Source organism: Sinocyclocheilus rhinocerous, unplaced genomic scaffold (genome assembly GCF_001515625.1).
Source record: "Sinocyclocheilus rhinocerous isolate Xijiao unplaced genomic scaffold, SAMN03320098_v1.1 scaffold1796, whole genome shotgun sequence".
Taxonomy (NCBI): Eukaryota; Metazoa; Chordata; class Actinopteri; order Cypriniformes; family Cyprinidae; genus Sinocyclocheilus; species Sinocyclocheilus rhinocerous.
The window spans coordinates 950-21,508 of record NW_015645066.1 but is presented as its reverse complement, the minus strand read 5'-3'; the positions used below and the strand labels follow the sequence as shown (position 1 = coordinate 21,508).

Here is a 20,559-nt window from a genome sequence, read left to right as displayed (position 1 = left end):
CTAGACATGTTGCATATTAATTGTACTATTTATGAACCTCAAAGCATATGTTTGTGTATTTTTTGTTACTCCATAATGATGTTCTATTTAAGGGCATTTGTAGTGTAGGTATAGGGTCCAAACATAACCTCAAGCCCAGGGGCCCCCGCCTCCCTAAGTCCTGCCCTGGCAGCAGCAGTTTTCTGTCGGGGATTTTCAAGTTCCAAATTCCTTCTGTCACATGCTCAGTTTGTGGACTTCAGGCAGAGACTGGACTCCAAATTACTTTGTCCAAAGGTAAGCAAATTAACCCTGATTCACTACCAATATTTCAAGTAAACAATACAACTGAGCAATCGTCATTAGCTTGTTCACTTCGTCCAGAGGTCATAGACAGTGAACACATTGGACAGTGGTGTTTTCTTTATTACGATGAACAGCCATGCCCTGGTATCATTCAGAAGCCACAACATCAAAATCAAATGTATGCACAGGAATGGCATAAACAAGTTTTTTTGGCCAAGCCCCAGAGATGACATGCATAGGTAACAGTGATGATCAGGTGATTTGTTTTATCCCAGTGCCACTACCTGTCAACAAAAGGTCTGTTCAGATCAAGCATGACATTTGGGAATACCTTCGAAATGTCAAGGCCTGTTTTCATTGCCTTAGTTTGCTTTACGCCCTTGAGTATCCGCCTTGCCAGTGCCTCTCCAGATGTCTCTCCTCGCACATGAGAAACCTCATGAAATCTGCAAGCGGTCACTCTAGGCTTGTGCATTTCCTTCCATAATGGACACTCTGATTGGTCTTGAGTTTGCTCCTCTATTACAGCTGCCAACTCCTGTGTGACACTTAGGCTCTCCAAATGGAAGAACTGGTGGCAGTTTGGGACGAAGTGCAAGCTCCTTGGAAATGTGTAACTATCAATAGGGAGTTTTGGGAACACAGGAGCTTCTAGGTGTTTCATGTTGTTTTTGATCACAAGAGGAGGACATTGGTAGGAGAGCACTGAACCTTGGGGCACTGGACCAAATCTGGAGTCCACCAAAGACAGTTCTGTTAAATCATTAAGGATGCGGGAAATCAGAGGTTGAGTCCTTTGACAGCTTCTCCAATAGCCAATACTGCTGGGTCAGGGAGGCGACCTGAAAAAACGTGCACAGAAATCATTTCAAGACATCACATTAGTCTTGAATTTGTTATGTGATGTAACACCATGGTCTGTCTGAATACTCGATTCTGATTGGCTCGAAGGTGTGCAAAACCCTTTAAAGGTGACATATCATGAAAATCTGACTTTTCCAGGTTTTAAGTGCTATAATCAGGTCCCCCGTGCATCTACCAACCAAGGAAACATGATAAAGATTAACCCAATCACTTTGTTTTGGTAAGCCTTTGCCTCTGGCTTGTTTAGTTGGGGACACTTCATTTCCAGCGTTATTGTTGACTTGATTGCAAAGATACTATTTAAACTGAACTGATGATGACATCACTGAATTCAATGATGAACTGTCTTTAACTGAAAAATTAGTGTTTACTATTGTCATTTTGCATTATTGACACACTATTTTCCTAATTAATGCTGTTCAGTTGCTTTGACACAATCTGTATTGTTAAAAGCGCTATATAAATAAAGGTGACTTGACTTGACCTTTAATGTCGGTGCCATTGTTTTGTCTCAAAGATGCACACCAGTAATGTTTTTTCTAAGGCACATTTATAAAAGCTACTTAAATGTTCTAATTTAATTAAGGCCTAATCCTGGCTTAATCTAAGCCCTGTCTGTGAAATCAGGCCTTCATTTCTTATCTAAGGTAACCTGCAAAGAATGTGGCTCCTCGACCTATAACACCTATCTATAACCTATAAAGAATCGACCTATAACACCTACACCTCACGATAATCTCCCTGTTTCTCACACTTGACACTGAATATTGCATGACAAAAATGAACAATCACCTAAGCAATAATTGACGACGGGCCATTGAATTATTAGAAAAATCATTCGCGTCGTGGCCGTTACACCTCGGGTGTGCATTATTTTTCTAATAATTCAACGGCCCGGAGTCAATTATTCCGCTTATACAACGGTTACCACACCTCAAGACATCGATCTTGAGAGGAGGTACGCTATTGTGAGTAGGATTATTTCTTATGCATCTCATCCAACGCCTCTTTTGCTAGTTCCAAAACGTCATTTTAAAGCTGGTAATGGAGGCTTGAGCCGTTGATAGCATTCTAATGCAGTTATTAATGAAGTTATTAGAAAGAGAGCGAGAGAGACAGAGACACACAGAAAAAGAGAAAGAAAGAGAGAGTGCTTGTGTGAATTAGGCTAGCTCTGTGCGTCCCTCAACAGTGTTCGGCAGGAGCGTCTCTAAACAGCGCTGTTATTACCTCGCTAGTGAGAAATGTCATGTGTAGCCTTTAAGTTGCTACACTATATAGGCTAACTGATAAAATCGTCAGGGCAGCGCTGACAACACCTTTTTGTGCAAACTGCGTGACCGTAGTGTGCGTGTGCGAGCACGTGTGATTGCAGTAATTCCTGTGTGCTGTATAGGTACTGTATGCTAATTTCCGTTATTACAGTTAACTATGCGAAGTGATATGGAACTGTAATGCGGGCAAGAGAGCTGCCTGGAACTACGTTCGCCGTGCGTTTCCCTGAAAATAATTGCACACCTCAGAACGTTCGTCAGCCAATCAGATTCAAGCATTCAACAGCCCCGTAGTATAAATGAAAGATAATTTTAATGACACATTTTCTGACAATTCTTGTCGGTTTACACTATTATTAAGTCTACAATGTGATAAAGGTAAGTACAGAAATGACACGTTAGCTAAAACATGCTAATGTATGGTTCGTTACTTACCTTCGTAATTAAAGATATAATTTTCATGGAAGAACTCATATCCTTTGTTGAGTTTTGAGTGCAGAGCGAATGAATGAAGGTCCACGAGTCAATAAACATCCGCTGATGTAAATGCCGGTAGATTTTTCAGTAAAGTTGTGAAGAGTAGTGCGCCTGACTCCATTTCGCCGGAAGAACCTTTACACAACAAACACTGCACCGGATGTGCGTTCCAACGTCCGTGAAAAAGGCCTATTTGCTGAGGCCTATTTTTTATTTATTTTGCAGATGCACTTATGTTGTAATACATATCACAGAAAAACAAAACATCACAATGTAAGTTTCTTTCCAGTATTGTGCAGCCCTAATCTATGGGGTTAGTCATTGCTTTTGTTTGTCCTTAAGAACTTTTATGGAGAAGAGAATCTGCAGGGCAAAGTATCTGCTGCAGTTGTAAAAAAGAAATGGGAAAACCTTAAGCAGAATTACAAAGCAAGCTTTTTTTAAGCAATTATTTGTATTTCTGAACAACTTTGTTTTAATGCTATTCAAATATTTATTTTGCTTGTCCACAGCCAGGGATCAGCACAGAGGGTGGGGAACTCACAGCAGCATCCTGGAAGTGGTGATGGATGCTGCATTAGTGTCTAAGCCGTCCATCACCCCACCACTGCTCAGAAAGAGAGGCAGAAGCCCAGCAGATAGAGGAAAGAAGAGCAAGAGAGTTGGAAGAGAGAGAGACAAGGAAGAGAGAGGTAGAGGAAGAGTTCATCAGAATCAGAATCAGCATTCATGGTGAGAATGCAGAGGAAATGAGGGATGATGAGATGACGAGATGAGGAGAGAGGCTGCAGCAAGAGAGGAACTGAGGACCTTGCTAATTCACTTTCCAAAAATAAATTGTTTTTTTCATTATTGTTTTATGATTTTTTTAAATGGTTACTGCAGATTTTTTAATGGTTACAAACTGCTTTATTTAAAAAGCATTAACTGCAGTTGTTGATGCAGTGATAGTCTCTCTGTTGGTTATGTTAGCATTGCTAACTGGGCAGTTGAAGTACTTAAAAAGACCAAGTAAGTGTTACTCCAGTAAATTTAAGGCAATTGGTTTGCATGGTTTTAACTAGAGGTGCACCGATACTGCCATTTTCTGCTGGATCGGGGTATCAGACAGACGAGACCGATCCAAATACGATATTCTGCGTATACCATTCTGTGTTTGTTAAGCCCCACGAAAGGCACAAACATTATAAAGCACCATAAAGTTTTCGTGCACTATATTTCAAGTGTTCTGAAGCCATTCCGTAGTATAATGTGAGGTACAGATGAATATTTAAGTCAAAATCACATAGCTCTTCTCTCCGCTGCGGGTGTCTGTCATCCTCCATTCAGCACTCAAACTGTGTGTCACACTCGTCGACAGTCAAGACGGTGAAAATCTCTCCAAGATAATTCAATGTTCCTATTATTATACTTGATCTGTAGATAAAGTCCTTTTATGCAAAATCATTGATATTTATGTTGCTGGAGTTTAGTGCAGTTCCCTATCGATACTTCACTTGTACTGCGTCTTGCTTAAGACGCTAAGGGGAAAACTCCTTTTTCTCAGAATACTGAAGCCTTTTTCAATCACGCAGTGAACTGCACGGCCATTGGTTTGTGCAGTGTATTAAAAACAAACCAATGGCTCGGCACAGCCCGCCAGAGCCTGCCAATTTGGGCGGGGCATCTGGGCTACCCTGCACGCCGCTGACGGTCACGGCCAGTGCGTTTCATGCTTGGGCGCTGCCCACGCTGAAGCTGCACTTAAGGAGACGGAATATCCTCATTGCGAGGATTTGAGTCTCTCCTCTCTGCGCTCACGGATAGCTTTCTTTTCAGAAAGCGACTCTGCCCCTCGCGCCCTCCTACTTCCTTCCTCCCAGGAACCTGTGAGGAAAAAGCAGCGGGGCAGAGGATCTCAGCACTCGGTGACGAGTGAGCTCATGCCGGCCGAGCCCCAGCATGCCTCACTCTCTCCACATAGAGAGGCTTCCCCCGTCCTCTTCTCGCACCCGGACCAGCATTCCTCTGCGGCTGCGAGCGATCTGGTTTCGTTCGGTGGGAGTGAGTGTGATGCCATGGACGACAGTGTGTCTCTGGCTGCCTCAGATGCAGAGGAGCTGTCGGGCTTGTCTTTCGACCCTGCCCCCCTGCCGTCTGCAGAGCCCAGTGCTGCCAGCACAGGCATGGACGCCGAACTCTTCCGCGTTCTGTCTAAGGCTGTTCAAGAGCTGGGTTTGGATTGGTCTCCGCCGGAGGAACCCACCAGCAGCCGCCTAGACGAATGGTTCTTGCCGGGGCGCCGTCAAGCCCCTCGAAAATGAGCTTCCGTCCATGAAGAGATCACCAAATCTTGGCGCGACCCCTACTCGGCCCACCTGCGTACCTCCTCTTCATCTGCACTCACTACGGTCGACGGCGCCGAAGGAAAGGGGTATGACAAACCGTCTCCCCTGGATGAGTCAGTGGCCGCGCATCTCTGCCCACCCACAGCCATCGGCTGGAAGGCAAAGGCCGCCCACCCATCCAAGCCGTGCAGGACTACTTCAGCACTCGCTGGAAGGGCCTACTCGTCTGCTGGACAAGCGGCCTCGGCGCTTCACTCCATGGCGGTCCTCCAGGTCCTTCAGACCAAACTTCTCCAGAAAATGGACGAGTCTGGACCGGACCCCGCAGCTCGCAAAGAGCTACGTAGTGCGACTGACCTGGCTTTACGCGCCACAAAGATGACGGCTCAGGCGATCGGTAGATCCATGGCCAGCCTTGTGGTGTTTGAGCGCCACCTATGGTTGACCCTCACAGAGATCAAAGACGCGGATAAAGTCCCCTTCCTCGACTCTCCGGTCTCCCCCTCTGGCCTGTTTGGACCTGCGGTCGAAGGGTTCGCAGAGCACTTCACTGCTGCGCAGAAGTCGTCCCAGGCAATGCGACACTTCTTGCCAAAACGCTCCAGCTCTGCGGCTGCCGCCAGTCGCCCCAAGACGGCGCAGACTCAGCAGCCCGTGAAGCCCGCCTGATCAGCTGCACCTCCGGTCCCTAAGCCTGAGCCCCAGCATCACTCCCGCGCGGCTAGACGCTACCCATTCCCTAAGTGCCAAGGACCCCGGCCCAAGATAGTGCTGGACCCGGCGCCTCTGGCGTCAACCTGATCCACGGGACAGGAAAAGGAGGGGGCAAAGTCTCGCTATAGCCGGACCACCCCCCAAGAAGCCTCTTTTGTGCCTCCAAGCACCCCGTTCACTTCCAGGTGCCGATGGCATTGTGTTTGTGGTAAATACTGTTGTGAACCCCGGGCCCGTTCAATTAGCGCCCGCACAACTCACCGCTGTTATAGAAAAATAAAACACAAACATTTTCAAAAAGAGAGCAAATTTTCTCTTCCGCATTTCACGAGCGTTGGGTTCCCGCATGGCAGCCTGTCGCTCGAACCAACCCAACCCCTTGCCACGCGAGCCGAGGCCTGGCGAGCCATCCCTGGGGTGTCAAGGTGGGTTCTGGGGATAATAGAACGAGGTTATTCACTGCAATTCGCTCGAAAACCCCCGCGATTCTGCGGCGTGGTCTCCACCTCGGTTCAGAGCGAGGATGCACACGTCCTACGTGCTGAGGTGATGAATTTACTGGCGAAAGGAGCCATAGAAATGGGGCCCCCAGCTCAGAGCGAGTCAGGCTTGAATGGAGTTATTGTGTATTCTTGAATGCTTTCAAATTGCTTGAATGTTCAAATTGGCCAGGTGTATTTGTCCATTAAAGCGCATAGTCACTAAAGAGAACGTCTCAGTTACGTATGTAATCCTTGTTCCCTGAAGGAGGGAATGGAGACGTCACGTTGGTGATGACCGACGAATTGGGATCTCGCCAGAGAGAACAATCCACTTCGAGTGTAACTAAACGAGCCAATGTACATTGGCATGCGGATTTCGCATCTGGGTGCAACACCCCGCAGCACGGGTATAAGAGGCAGCAGATGCACCGCATTCATTAATGCTTTCGCTTAGGAGCCGAGCTGGTGCCCCAGCAGCTCAGCGGTGGTACAGCAACTGTGGCGACGGGACGTGACGTCTCCGTTCCTTCCTTCAGGGAACGAGGGTTACATACGTAACCGAGACGTTCCCTTTCAGTCGGTCATTGGGATCCCTACCAACACGCCACAGGTGCTGCCCCCTCCAGTGCCCTGTGTAGGCCTCCTGATCTTTCCTATAAGGCAGACGATAGGACCAGGCTCTACACAGAGGTCGACTACAGCTGTTCCTCACAACCCAACAGTAGGATTTGGATAACACTGAGAAAGCGTGCCCTTCCATTTGGAAGAGGACACACTGCAGAGTCACCTCCTCCCAGAGGGGGTTAAGTAACTTTTACTTACGTGGAGTAACCCAGAGGGGCCCTACTGCACATGGAAGTCTCTGAGATGGCTCATGGCTGCATCATTTAGAGATGGCAGAACGTGGTCTGCCAGGGGAAACACAACCTTAGTAACTGTACTGTGGAAATACACATATGGGATCCCAACCGGGTCTCACACCAGATTTCAGGAATTCATTGGCAGAAAGGCCTGGTACCGGACGCTCCGCCACGTCTGGCCGCCGGAGTGCTGGAGGACTCGACAGGGTCTGCCCGGTTAGGGGACTCTCTGGAGAACTAGGCGTCCAGTCTGCTTATCTTCTCAAGAGACGTCGAAAGCGGTGATAAACTTAACCCAATCAAAAGAAGAAGAAAACCCCTTTGGTTTTAGAGTTATGTCAGCCACAAGTGGTTGATTGTTCCCTTTTGATCAGCTTCACTCACACCCATGTACGACACAGGAAGAGAGTGATTTAGCGAACAAGCTTCAAGCCTGCAAAAACAATGGATCTAAAGAACAGTGATAGTCAACCGCTGTCTGAGACCATGCAAAGACCAGATGTGCAGTGTAACTTTGACCAGCTTCAGCATAAATTAATAATCTGATAAACACAAACGGACGACTCCACCACGTGACTTTGATTGAACTCATAAATTCCTCCCCTCCTTCCTATAGACCAAAGGAAAACGCGCCCTCTTCTTTACAAAGAAACACAGAAACTTACACAGACAATTTCAAAAGATAATCATTTAAAGTATTGTCAGTAGGGCAACTTTATCCACAAATAATGTGTTTTATGCCTTTTTATGCTCGATGTGTTATATGTAATCAATGGAGTTTAATCAATGTTTTATAACCCTTTTAGTGGATAAGGTTATTAACGTGTATGCGAAATGTCTGATATTTGAGCTTGAATGAAAGCTTATTTTACGTGTAAGACTTTGGTATGAATGAAAAGGGGTATTATGTACAATACTCGCATTAAGAAACTTTAAAGAAGTATTAACAAAATCTGGCAAGGATGTTCCCCACGTGATAAATTGAAGCACCATGTTAATTTATGCACGAAGAGGAACCTTGGGGCGTGGCTAAGCCTTGCAACAAGCTGATTGGAAGACCATGACGTGGGACGGACTTATACAGCTCGATCAAAAACCCAATGCCCGAACAGATCAGTGCTCTTTCGCCTTTGTGTTGATCGCGCTCCAACTGGCGCTCGCTCGCTGCACCATCAAGCGATTGGGTCATCCAGTAACTAACACTCCGTTGAAGCTTCGTGACTCTGCAGAACTCAAAGTCTTGCAAAATCAGACTCTCTCAGACGAACTTCGAGGCTCCTCCGTAACCAAGCAACGGCCACTCACCACGAGGGCTTTTCCCAAAAGACGTCATCAAGGAAGATTGCCAGCCAATCAGCAACGGGACTCCCTCAGGCAGAAAAGGAAACCCTGCTTTCCAGCGCAAACGCAAGTAACAAACAAAATCTTCTATCTGCTGAAATCGGTGCTGAATTGATCTTAAGCAGTAAAGATAAGACAAATCTCTGCTTTGCGATTCTCTCAGGTTGCGATTTAAAGGACTGGTAGCGAATAACTTACTAGACTTTTGGGACTTCATGCAAACTCTGTTAATCCTCATCCTTTGAACTGTGTGTGTGTGTGTGTGTGTTTTCATTAGCGTAGTACCATGTAATCTAGAGTAGCTCAAATAAATTCATGTTTCATTATAAAGAATCTTGGTCTTGTGTTGTGTATTTAAAAGTTAAAACTTTGCCCAGATCTCGCTACCTAGCTCGTAGCTTAATAATCATCACTAACAGTTGTTATGACCGTGGCCAGGGCATAATATAAATATCCAAATTGTTACGATATACTGATGTTAACGTCTCGCTGGACAAACAGTTGATAAAGTGTAAACGATCAAATTTGGAATCAGTTCAGTCAGGTTGATTTTGAATCTTTAGATTCGATTCCCCCCCGAAAACCTGAGCTAAAATTCCTTACAGGAGTCGCCCAGCCCGCAACTCTACAAATGTCTGCTAGCGAGGCACCACGAGTCAGCACACCTTGTGCTTCATAGGCCAAGGTGATGGCATCCACTATCCAGTGGGCCATCCTCTGCTTGGAGACAGCCTTCCCCTTCTGCTGTCCACCGTAACAGACAAAGAGCTGTTCTGAGGTCCTAAAGCTCTGAGTTCTATCCACATACTGTCGCATTGCGTGTACAGGACAGAGCAAAGCTAGGGCTGGGTCTGCCTCCTCCAGGGGCAGCACTTGCAGGTTCACCTCCTGGTCCCTGAAGGGAGTGGTAGGAACCTTGGGCACGTAGCCGGGCCGGGGTCTCAGTGTTGCACTGGAATCAGCCGGCCCAAACTGAAGGCACGATTCGTCGACCGAAAATGCCTGCAGGTCCCCCACCCTCTTGATCGAGTCCAATGCAATCAGGAGCAGGGTTTTCAAGAAAGAAACTTCAACTCGACTGACTGCAAAGGCTCGAAGGGGGCAGCTTGTAGGGCTCTAAGCACCAGTGCCAAATCCCAAGAGGGCAGGGAGGAAGGCCTAGGAGCATTTAACCTCCTGGCCCCCCTAAGAAACTTGACGACCAGATCATGCTTCCCCACCGACCTCCCCTCTAAGGGGTCGTGATGTGCAGAAATCGCAGCAACGTAAACTTTAAGAGTGAAGGGGGGACAGCCTACGCTCCAACACTTGCTGCAGGAAGGAAAGCACGGTTCTGACCGAACATCTCCGGGGGTCCTCCTGGTGGGAGGAACACCACTCGACAAACAGGTTCCACTTCAGCACATCTCGTGGACTGAGCACGTGCCAAAGCGATAGTGAGAGGAAGTACATATAGGGGGTTCGTGGATAAAAACCCATTCAAATAAATTGCCATTGGTTGCGTAGTGCCCCGAAGGGATCGTAGGGTGAATTTGGATCCCTTTTAGCCTGTTCTTTAAAAGAGGATTGGGACATTCATGCTTGCCCCAACTTCCGCGTGCCCCCATTTGCTTGCCCCGGAATAGGGGGGGTTTTAGACACCTATAGGGGGCAACACTGACCTGTTGACCCCACCCCCCGTCCATGGGCCCTTTAAATGTCCATTTCCAATCATTCAAATCCAATCAGTCAAATGGGGTAGTCGGCCCCAAAACCCTGCTATTTGTCCTTTTTCCCTTATAGTGAATGGATATGGCTCTTACTCTGTACATCCCACCGCACCACTATTCGTTTGTTTCTCTACCGTGTACAGGGGGCCACTTGGGCTAGGGGCCCCGTCCCACGAACCCACTATTTGTCCATTTCACCACTATGGGGCTGGAATGACCCCTTGACCCCTGCCACCCACACCCCAGGTCCCACGAACCCACTATTTGTCCACTTCACAGCTATGGTACCGGAACGACCCCTTGACCCCTGCTGACCGCTTGGCCCCGCCCCCCAGGTCCGCGTAGGGGGACCCCACAAACCCCCCTGTCAAATTTGGGACTGTTAGCACCTTTCTGAATAAATCCCACTTGCCACTTATTTGAATGGGTTTGGCCTAGCGGTTTCGCGGACGCGGCTCCGAAAGGGCCGATCGACTAGAGGGCGCCATTTGCATCTCGTCAGGGGTCCCTCGAGCGGGTGTAAAAGTTCGGTGATCCTACGACCTCGTTCAGGGGTCAAAAGGTCAAAAAAGGGGCCACGCGTCCACGAAACAGTTACACGCTTACATGGAAAGCGGGACGTCTCCCATATGGAGATGGAAGGTCTCCGGACCTCGAAACTCGGCACGCACCGCCGTCGTGGGCCCCTCGTTCGGGCCCCCGAGTTTGAGGGCCCTAGCCACTTCCTAAGCCTTTTAAGTCCAGCCTCACATCTCACTGAAATCGGGCCTGTTTCCGGGTCTCTCCCATTGACTTCAATGGCAGACAGTGAAACGGATGAAAAATCAGGACAAATATTTTTTGGCGTCCCAGGGCCCGGCCTTTTGGCACATCGCTCCGGGGCTCCTGACGCAACTCCATGTGCGATTTGGGCCCCCTGGGACTTTCCAAAAAAAGTCCCACTTTCAGCTTATTTGAATGGGTTCGGCCTAGCAGTTACGTGGACGCGGCTCGGAAGGGTCCGATCAAGCCGAATTCGAAATCTTTGGTATTGATGGTTTCATCAACAATATCACTCATATTTATGAAAAATACACTTTATTTATGTGTGTCCACGGAGCCACTACGAAGGGCCCGCTGAATACATTGGAATTGGGATGTTTTCAATTCTACTTAATTTTTATGCAAATTATACACTATTTTGGCAAGAAACTGACATGAATGGATTCCATTGAGTGCGTTGAGTACAGTAGAGGTTGTTTCATCAACAATGTCACTCATATTTATGAAAAATACACTTTATTAACATTTGACCATGGGCACAGTACAGAAGGCCCATTAAATAAATTGCAGGTGGGCTCACTTCATGTTTTCAACTCCCAAGTCATTTTGCATGCAAATTATACCTTAATATGACTTGAAAGTTACAAGAATGGGTTTGTTAAGGTGTGCTGAATGCTTATTGGGTAGTTTTATGCATAAATTTGATGATTTGAAATTGGCCTCACCACGGACGAGAAGCCATACACAAAACCGAGGTATAAAAGCTCTGAATGTCCTTTACAATTGTATCAACTCCTTGTATGTACTTTCAATATCATACAGATAGTGCAGTAATTGAACCGGCTGAGGTGGGGACCTCGTCCGCGGAGGTGTCGGCCCAACCGTCTGAGGTCTGAGGGCCTCATCTCCTCAAGTATCGGCCCCAACCAATGAGGATAAGGTAATCCTGGACCTGATAGGTATGAACCAGTTTATAATCTTAATTCTAATAATGCTGCAGTTGATGGTAGATTAACCTGATGGTTTGTTTTACAGAGGAACTCGGAATCAACCTTGGGAGACCAGCTGGAAGAGTTCCATACCGTAAATTGTGAGGATTTTGTTTAACTTTAATTGTAATTTTTTGGGGGGTTGAAATCGTATAATAATGTTAAAAAAGTTAAAAAAAAAAAAATCATGTTAAGGTTTTATTCTTCTTTGTGAGGTATGGTTTTAGTTTTCATATTATTAATGTAAATAGTTTTTAATGTTTTTAAGGAAGAGTTTTATCTTTTATCAGTTGTTTGTTCAATAAATATTTTGAGTTCAGTTGAGGTGTTTAATTCACTAACGTAATATGCCCTGGGGAGGAGGAGGGGGAGGGGGAGCCCCCTGAGCAACCGGTCGCCGGGCATCCAAAGAAAAGCCGCGGCGAGTCCTCGCGCTCCTTTCAGACGGCATACCCTTTCCCGGACCACGTGGCGGCACTAAGTAAGTATAACACTTGTCGCTTCTTACTCATACTCTGTGCCCTCGTCCCGACTCACCTGGTCCTTCTTGTGTGTTTTCTTTTTGCAGATCAGGTCATCGAGGAGTTCTGCGGGCACCACGAGGGCGCCGACCCCTCGCCCAAACTTATAAATAACGTGTCCTCGAAGATCTTCCGGATCAAAAACTTTGTTGCCTACATGTCTGTTGGCCAGACTGACCTGGCCAGCATGACATTTTTAAACAAACAACGCGGCAAAGATGCGGACCTGGCTTTCGTTTTTAAGACAAGCCAAAATAACTGAGCCTACAATTCACCACTACCTGAAGAATGTGGCTCAGTTTCTACAGTTTGTCAATGAAACCCCGCCGCCCACATGCCGGCTCTCCTGTGTCGCCTTATTTGGCCTCAGAAGGGAGATCCGGTCCATGATCTGCCCGGTAGGGCGCAGCGTGGCGGTCCACCAGGTGGCTGGGAAACAGGCCAAGGAGGGCCGCCTTATTTCCAAAGCCATGCTGCGTACTTGCCGAGAGGCGGCCAAGAAGATGATCCCTGAGATTTTGAGTAAGTTCTCGACTCCTCTTGCCTCTCATACTTTGGCATCCCACGTGCCCCTCACGCTTCTTTTTTCTGTGCAGATAACCTCGATACAGCAGTGGAGAAGAAAGACCAGTGGTCTTTTTATGGGCACCTCACCGCGTATTGGGCCAGTATTTATGGACACCACAGTGGGGTGTTCTAGAACCTTACCATCAAGGAGGTGGAGGATGCCAGGAAGACCGTAACTGAGGGCTAATTTGTCATCAACATGAGTGGTTCTCTCTCTTACTCTCTCTCTCTCTCTGTCTCTCTGCATGGTTTTCTCTTAAAAAAAGAAAAAATAACCGCTTCTCGCTGTTTATGCAGATATTGGCCCACAAGACCAACCAGGCCTTCTGTGCCGCCCAGCTGGCCCTTGACCAGGAAGACTATGGGTGGCTTCAGCAGTTTCTTTCATTGAGGTCCACCTTCGTGGGTGGCAAAAACGCCCACTTCTTTTTTTTCACATCCAAACCCAGCTCCTGCAAGAACCTCAATCAATATTTTCAGGAGGCTTGGAGATTGATGGGCTTGCCTGGGACGCCCACATTCACCGATTTGAGGACCTCCATCGCCACCCACGTAAGTGTTCCTGTGCATGTTTCTGCTGTGTGAGTTTCTTATGTGTGTGTGTGTTTTCTTCTAACTCTTTGCCTATGCTTTCCTCTCTCCGAACAGGCGAAGAACACCCACTGCCCAGAGAACAGGCACAAAGTGGCACAGTTTATGTGCCATGACACCTCCACGGTTGACAGGTTCTACGCTTTGAACCTCAATGCAAAGCAGGCGAGTCAGCCGTGGAGGGTGAGGACGTGGCGCCTGTGCCTGGGAAACCAAAGTGCCCCGGCCAGTCCCCCTCCGCCAGCCCTCCCCATGGTGAAGCAAGCCCAGAGTCCAGGGAGTCTGCTTCAATAAGTCCAGTTTCTCATGGATTGGTTCAACTGTTTGTGGCAAGTAGGTACAGTGGGTACGGAAAGTATTCAGACCCCCTTAAATTTTTCACTCTTTCATGTTCACTAACTCTTTGCCTTTCTCACTATTTCCAGGAGAGAGAAACCCCAGTGAAAAAGAGGCGCTTCAGCCCGAAGAAGACCAGGGGACATTTTTCACCAGTCGTGCGGCTCTCCCCACTTAAGTCGCCACAGAAGCTACAAGCTGCACAAAAACTCTTGGGACTGGCCAAAAGGAGACTGAGGGGTTCTCAAAAGCCCCTTTTGTAAATAGTTTGTTTGTTTTGATTTCATGTGTTTGATGTTTGCATTTTGTTTTGTCTGTTGTTTCGAACAGTTCGTGTTCTAGTTTGGTTGACTGACATTGTTCATATAAAGATTTGAAAACTTCCTTTTGTCTCGTTTTTTTTTTGTCTAAAAAATAAATTGCTTGTGGTACAGGTGTCCATTACCAATTTATTCAATGGGATTTAAATGGGATTTCAATTTATTTAATTGGTTGGAAGGACTATTGTCCAAAAACCTCTAAAAGCCATCCCCATTGATTAAATTGCAAATGGACACACATCCCACTCCCCATTTATTGAATGGGATTGGTTTAATAGGTTGGTGGACAATCGTCCCACTAATCTATTATAGCGATCCCATTCAATAAACTGCAAATGGACACAGATCCCACTTGCAATTTATTGTATGGGTTCGGTTTAATAGGTTGGTGGACAATCATCCCACTAACCTATTATAGCGATCCCATTCAATAAATTGCAAATGGAAGTGGTGCGGTCACCATCTCCCGACGAACAGTCTCCTTCATCTCCGGGTCGCCCATCTCAGGGCCTCTTGCACTTGCGCTCACCGCCGGGTCTGGCGGGGGCCTGGACGGGCTGCGCGTCCTGCCTGCGACCGGCTCCACAACGCTGCCTGGTGGAAGGCTGCTGCGTGGGAGCGGGGGCAGCTGCAGGGGGGCGCCCACAGCGAGGAGCAGGCTAAGGGGCTGCAGCCGGGACTGAAGCAGCAGGTTTCCTTCGGCGCAGGATGTGTTTGATCGCCTCTTTGATTGTCTGCTTCTGTGCCACCGAGAACTGCTGGGCGAAGCTCTCGACAGCGTCAATGAAAAGGCTGTTCTGAGACATGGAAGCATTCAGGAACTGCACCTTATCATGCTCCTTCATGTCGGCCAGACACAGCCAGAGATGGCACTCCTGGACCACTAACGTGGACATCGCACGACCCAGGGACTGTGCGGTCACCTTCATCGCTTGAAGCGTGAGGTCCGTTGCAGCACGCAGTTCATAAAGGACTGCCCGATTGTGACAACCCTCGTGCAGGTCTTTCAGGGCTTTGGCCTGATGGACCTGCAGTAACGCCATGGCGTGGAGGGCAGATACCCGCCTCCCCACAAGCTCTGTAAGCACTGCCATTTAAGCCTGACGAATACTTGCAGGCCTGTGAGGGGAGACACGGGTCACCCCGCAGAGTGGTAGTGGCCGTTGGACACAGTTGCAAGGCCACTGACCGCTCCACCGAGGGAATGCCCGTGTACCCCAAAGCGGCTCCACCATCGAGGGTGGTGAGAGCGGAGGAGCTACAAGATTTCTTTCGGGCAGTAAAAGGTGCCTCCACAATCTTGTAAGGAGAACCAGTGCGACCTCCACCAAGAAACCACTCGTCCAGCCTCAAAGGATTGGGACGCGGTGGAGGATTCCACATGAGCACAACATTCTCAGCGGCCCGGGAAAGCATAGCGGTCATCTCTGGACCTGGCTTAGACAACGCTGTCACACCCAAAGGGGGCAACGCAGCCAGGTCGTCATCCCCGGAGAGAGAGAGCTCGCCCTCCGATGCTGCGATCGACATCTGGTCTCGAGGGGGCGAACCGAAGGAAACGGCCAGCTCCCTTAACCCTGTAGAGGGGCCAGCGCGTCCCTGCGGCCGCTCCACCGGCTACGGAGTGTTTGAGGGGTAACGAACTCCCTCTGGAGAAGCCCTCACCATGATCCTCAAATCACCTCTGACTTGACCAGATACAGCGCTGCCCTGATTGCCGGGACGAACACTAGAACACGACAGAGGCTCTCCCCCGCCACGTTTGACGTAGCGAACTCTTTCATGCAACTCCGAGATGGGCATGTCTCCACAAATAGAACATGCACCATCCACAAACGCTTGCTCAGCATGCTCAACGCCCAGACACGTGAGACGGCGATCGTGACTGTCCCGAGGCGCCAGATCGCGACCGCACCCAGAAACGCACGGGTGATAAGCCATCTTCAAAAAGACGCAATCACCCGTGTTGCTCTTTTAGAGAAATGCTCTTTTGTGCTGAAGCACGCAGGGGAGCTGGCCACCGCACACTCCTGGTGTGGCTGTCTGCACGAGGATGGTTTTTCTGTTCTCGCCGTGCGACCGTGACCACCGCTGCCGTGCCGTAACACCCACACTCGCTTGTCTCTCTGCAACACCGAAGTAGAGAGCAGTAGTGATGCACTACCGCTCGGCTCCGAAGCGAAAGGATGAATGAATGCATTGCACCTACTGCCTCTTATACCCGCGCTGCGGGGTGTGGCAGCCAGATGCGAAATCCACATGCCAATGTCCATTGGCTCGTTTAGTTACAGTCTAAGTGGATTGGTCTCTCTGGAAAGATCCCAATTCGTCGGTCATCACTGACGTGATGTTGAGTGACCGAATGAAAGGGAACTTTATTCGGTGTTGTCAGAGACTCTGCTTTAAGCCTTGCCAATTTGAACATTTCAAGTGATTTTAAACCATTCAAGCGTATAACATGGGGAAAGAACTCAATCCAGCACTCGCATGCTATTTTCTGTGTGCTTAGCCACGCCTCATACAGCATGCAAACACCAAATCGAGTTCACTTTTGTGTTTTCTTGCTCTTGAATTGACAAATATGCAAAATTATGGCAAAATACCATCTTGGATAGTATACTCTTAAACAGTCAGGTTATGTCTTAAAGGGATACTTCACCCAAAAATGAAATGTTTGCTGTTAATTTATGCACCCTCAGGCCATCCAAGATGTAGGTGATGTTTATTTCTTCAGTAGAAGGGTAAAGAAGATTTTTAGCTGAAACCGTGCTCCTTGGTGATTCATAAAATGCAAATCAGCGGGTGCACATCTTTGAGAATAATGATGATATATTGAGGTATTATTGAAGTGAAACGATTGGTTTGTGCAAGAAACTGAACATTATTTACTGTATTATTACCTGTAATCCAGAGCCTAAGGCAAACGGTCTGGAGTGGTGTCCGGTTTGTGATCTAATCTTTCTTTTGAACTGGTTCTTTTTGGTGAACTAGATGAACCAGTTCATCAAATCGGACTGAATCGTCTGAAACAGTACGATCAAGCAGCACAGATCGACAAGTTACTCATTCAAAACTCACTTTTAGAAGCCTGACTATCAAGAGTTTTTGCTTTTTAATGTTTTATTTTGGACATTAGAGGTTCCCATAGTACTCTCATGTCAAACTTGTGCCTCTTGTAATCAGTGCTATTGTTTTCACATGTGTCTCGTTCTGTGCTGTGTATTTAAACTGATCAGTTCCTTTATATCTTTGCTTGGTTATTGTTGTTCCTAAGCCAGTTGCTGTCGTAAGTCTGCTCTAGTTCTAAGAACTTTTCTTTGAAAGCCTTTTTGATTGTTTCCCTGTTTCTTTTTTGCTGTTTTTGTAGACTTTTTCCTGAGTTTTTGTTTTTGGAGATTATTTTCTCCTTTTGAATGCTTTGTGGACTGGAGGTTTTTCTGTTTTGTGGCTATCGTTGCTAAAAGGATTTTTGTACCCTTTTTGTTAAAAAAAATTCTTCCGAGTTAATTTCAGAATGCGTCTGACTTTTGGGGTTTAACAACCTTCTGTGGCTCGGTGGTGAAAATTAAGACTCTTGTGCCAGAGACCCAAGTTTGAGTCCCGGCTCTGACACCTGACAGTCACTCCAACTTGAAATGACCCAAAATACTGGTGTATCTGAACCTATAATGAATGATCCGATTCAACGCTCCAGTTCATCCAACAGTCACTGAACTGAGGAAACTGTTCGCGTCAGGCCGCTGATATGTGCATGCATGAACCCAGCATTTGAATGAAGGGTTAAAGTTTTTATGATTTTGTATTGTTTCTGTAAAAAGGTGAGTTGATGAAGACTTGTTTGTTCACTTTATATGATGTAGACATGTAAAACATCCAAGTTTCACACCATTATTAGGTGCTTTAATAATATAATTGAGTATATGTTATGTCATTTCATTAAAACTAGTGAATTGAACTGTCTGAAAGAACCAGTTTGCAGTAGGGATGCAACGATACAATTTTTTCAGAACCGGTCCGATCCAGAAAATTCTGAGCATCAGCCAATACAGATACCATCTGATAACTGTAGTGTTTTTTTTTTGTTTGATTTAAAAAAACAAACAATGTAGGTTTTCTATACTTCTGTGTGATGATCTGATTGTCACTCTTTTATGTTAAACACAATATGCTACATATAGACAACTTCATTTTAATGAAAAATAACAAATTAAAAATAATATAATCATAATCTGTGACAAAAATACTATTATAAACTAGGTTAGTGGATAATTCAGCAGCAAAAGTTATTCTAGAAAAATCATGAGTGCACAATTTTATAAAATCTATGCATTTAGTGAAAATATTTTTTAAAAAAAATGAATTAGTGTAGGACTAAATCTGGTAAAATGTTACACATTGTTCTTTGTATTGTTGTAAAATACAAAAACTAAAACAAGTAAATATATTTATATATAAATATATTATATAAAAAAACATTTATTTTAAATTAATAGCACAGTAATGGAGGCAGCAACATATGATAGATGGGAGTTCTATCTATCATATGTTCCTGCCTCCATTACTGTGCTTCACATTAGATTATTATTAACCTTTCTTGTTCTGTCCTATCATAGAACAGAACAAGAAATGCTATTAATAATCTTTCATTACGCAAAAGTATTATAATATGAAAGGCTCAATACAGAGCGGCAAAAAGTGCTTATGCACATCCCGTGCGCAGAATGATGCACTTGAAGCAACACAGAGTCAAAGCGTGTAGCACACTGCAGAGAAAGGTTCAAAGCACAAAGGAATGAGATATTGATGCGTTGACGAGCCGATACGGATACAGAGTATCAGATCGATGCATCCCTAGTTTTCAGAAAAGAATCAGATTTCAGGTTTCTTGCACTAACCGAATGCTTCACTTCATAAGACCTCAATATGTCATCAGGAACCAAGGGTATTCATTTTGTATTTCTTAAAATACTTTTTATTCTCAAAAACGTGCAGCCGCTGTGTCAAGCAATTATAATTTTTAATCTAATTAATTACAAAATGTGTCGATTAATCTAATTAATTGCAGATTAATCACACATCAAATTTTGCTGGGAAATTACTGCCAAAAAACAAAGTCATTGTGTTAAATGAAAAAAAAGCATCAAATAGACAATGCAAAAAGTAAAATAAATATTTTATTTGATTCAGCAAAAAAATTTGTAACAAACTTTTAGGCTACAATTGTTAGACTCCATGTTCCGTGTGTTTAGTTCTCCCTCGTGTTTCCTTATGCCCATATTTGGTTATGTTCCTGTCTTCTTGGTTCCATTATTAGTTCATTAGTCGCCACCTGTGTTTGTTTATTTGATTCAGGTGTGTTTAATTTAGGCCCTCGTTAAGTTGTGTATTTAACGTGTAGTCTGCCCAATGTTTTTTTGTCGAGTCTTAAATGTCATCCCGTGTTGTTACTCCTGCGCTCCCAATGTTAGTGTTCCTCTCCTTTGGTTTGTTTATTAAAAGTCAAGTTTGTGTAAGTCATCTCCTCGTCTCCCACCGACGGACCGTGACAACAATGGCCATGATTTTTTTTTCAGAAGCTATATACATAATCTTCCATAGTGCAGCTGTAACAATCATTAAATATTAACTTTTTGTCCTGTCCCATACTAAAATGTCTTTTTGTAATTCTTTAGGGTGAGGCTCTGTCAGATTTATTTGCTTGGGATGAATTGGATGAGAACACTTTTAGCGCATCTTTTGAAGATACAGATGCAATGGATATTGAAAGTGAGGTTCAAATTCCAACAGATGATCCACTTCACACAATTGGCACAGACACAGGGATGGACACGGTTCTCAAATCAACAGGCTCCATCATGAAGGTAGAGGCTCTGCTGCTGATAATGACTCATGCTGCTGTACATAATATTACTTGCTGTCAAATAGATGACTTACTGAGACTGATTAATTTCCTTTTTGGTAATGATGTAGTCCTAGGGTCCAAGCATATGTTTAATAAGGTATTCAAGAACAACTCTGAGATAGTGGAGTTTCATCTTCACCGTCGAGCCTGCAAAAGTCACATTGGAACACAAAAACTAGTTACTGACCAGAACGTCACACAATGTCCATCCTGTAATGAAACAGTTGAGATCACTTTT

General features: G+C 45.9%; 1 pseudogene; it reads left to right on the top strand.

Moving 5' to 3' along the window:
- The first annotated feature begins 12,762 nt into the window (after positions 1-12,762).
- LOC107705325 (uncharacterized) lies at positions 12,763-14,362 on the top strand (annotated as a pseudogene).
- Positions 14,363-20,559: the final 6,197 nt, after the last annotated feature.